A 2,130-nucleotide genomic window follows, 5' to 3' on the forward strand; every position below is an offset into this window, starting at 1 on the left:
ACAACTACTATACATACATGTTATCAAATTTATTTGGATTCAAAACAAAGTGTAATTACAAAGAGATGGAAAATAGGATGCTAAGGCAAACAATTGTGAATGCAAATGTTAAAGTCATAATTATGCCTCCCAGTATCTTTTTTTTCTATGTTATTTGATCAAGCTTTTGTAAGGAAATGCCTAAGCTTTTAAATAGGAATTTCTTAATAATTCATTGTCTTCCAGGAATAACTGAGCTATGGAAAATATAAATGTCACCACAGGAATAAATTTCATTCTTCTAGGACTCTTTAACTACACAGAGACCCATCTGTTCCGCTTTTCCATGGTGCTCATGACTTCCCTCACCTCCCTGATGGGCAATGCGTTCATGATCATGCGCATCTATGTGAATCATCGGCTTCACACTCCCATGTACTTTCTTACTTTCTTAGCCAGCTCTCCCTCGTGGACATGATGCTGGTTCTCACTATTGTCCCCCAAATGGCAGCCAATTACCTGAGGCACACCAGGTCCATCTCTTCCACTGGCTGTGGTGCCCAGATTCTCCTGCTTCTTACTCTGGGAGGGGGCTAGTGCTTCCTCTTAGCGGCCATGGCCTATGACCGCTATGTGGCTGTATGTCACCCCCTGAGATACCCGATCCTCATGAATCAGAAGCTCTGCTTGCACATGACAGCTGGCTCCTGGCTTTTGGGAGGGGTGGATGGGCTGATGCAGGCTGGTGTCACTCTGAGCTTCCCTTACTGCCACCCTCGAGAAGTCAACCACTTCTGTGAGGCACCATCGCTTGTTTGCCTTGCCTGTACAGACACCTTGATTTTTGAATTCTTCATGTATGTCTGCTGCATTCTAATGCTCTTAATCCCACTGTCTCTCATTTTGGCCTCCTTTAGTCTCATCCTGGATGCCGTGTTTCATATGCAGTCCACTGCAGCCAGGAAGAAGGCCTTTGTGACCTGTTCTTCCCACCTGGCTGTCGTGAGGCTCTTCTATGGCACTAGCATGTTTATCTACACGCGGCCCAAATCTTACCATTCAGTGGCCCATGACAAGGTGGTCTCTCCCTTTTACACAATTTTAACACATGTGTTGAACCCCCTTATATACAGTGTGAGGAATATAGAAGTCAAGGAGGCTTGTAGAAAGTGGCTGGAGAAACATTTTGAGTCATCTACATAGTGAGCATAATTTGCTAATATTGCATCACTCAAATTAGATTCAGGTTACAAAATTTCTTTCTGTCAATATACTTGGTGCTCCTTTGCCAGTTTGCACTGCTCTTTAAAAATATGTTAGATAAACTACTACATGTAGATAAATTAATAAAAGTTACATTTGTCATCTTTTCCATATCTTGTCATATTATTTTTTTCTGAACTTACCTTGTGATTAGTTGTGATTATATGTGATTTAGAAAAAATCATTTGGTAAAAGATAAGCAGATAGGACTATAAATATGTAGGTTAAAATATACGGTAATTGTGAAAGGAAAAATTCAACAACTTTGTCTAAAAAAAGCAACACCAATTAAAATGATTAGTATGTGATAAATATTATCACATAAGATAATATAGATAATATATTTATACAGATTAATTTTTTTAAAAAGGCTGAAGTATTTTTTTCACTTGTTAATAAGAGTATCTAATTAATATGAAATGCTGTAAATAAAAAACAATCATTGTCTTTGATCACAAGGAAAGTCTTAGGCCTGAGGTTTCACATTTTGGGGTTAACTGAATGGAGTTAATAATATTGGATGAGTTTTATCTCATGATCTCTTGACAAGTTTCTTTTAAGGTATTTTATTTATAAGAGAGGAAGGAAAAAAGAAAGGGAGAGGGAAGAGGGAGTGAGTGGAGAGGAAAAAAAGAATGAAAGAAAGACATGTACAGCACACAATTTGATTTGAAAATTAATGCCAGTTTAGAAATGAAAAAAATCAAATTAAAATATTCTCCTGAAAAATTTATGAATTTTAATTTATTAAAATTAATTTCAAAATATGAATTGTAATATCATCTGAATTGACTACCATATTTCATTTAGCTATCATATCATCTTAAAAATACTAATTAAAATGATTAATATTTGGTATTATTGTCACATAAATTAATATAGATATTA

At 36.1% G+C, this 2,130-nt stretch overlaps 1 pseudogene; it reads left to right on the forward strand.

The window, feature by feature from the left end:
- Positions 1-238: 238 nt before the first annotated feature.
- LOC122700772 lies at positions 239-1,182 on the forward strand (annotated as a pseudogene).
- The last annotated feature ends 948 nt before the right edge of the window (positions 1,183-2,130 follow it).

This window comes from Cervus elaphus, chromosome 9 (genome assembly GCF_910594005.1).
Source record: "Cervus elaphus chromosome 9, mCerEla1.1, whole genome shotgun sequence".
Classification (NCBI taxonomy): Eukaryota; Metazoa; Chordata; class Mammalia; order Artiodactyla; family Cervidae; genus Cervus; species Cervus elaphus.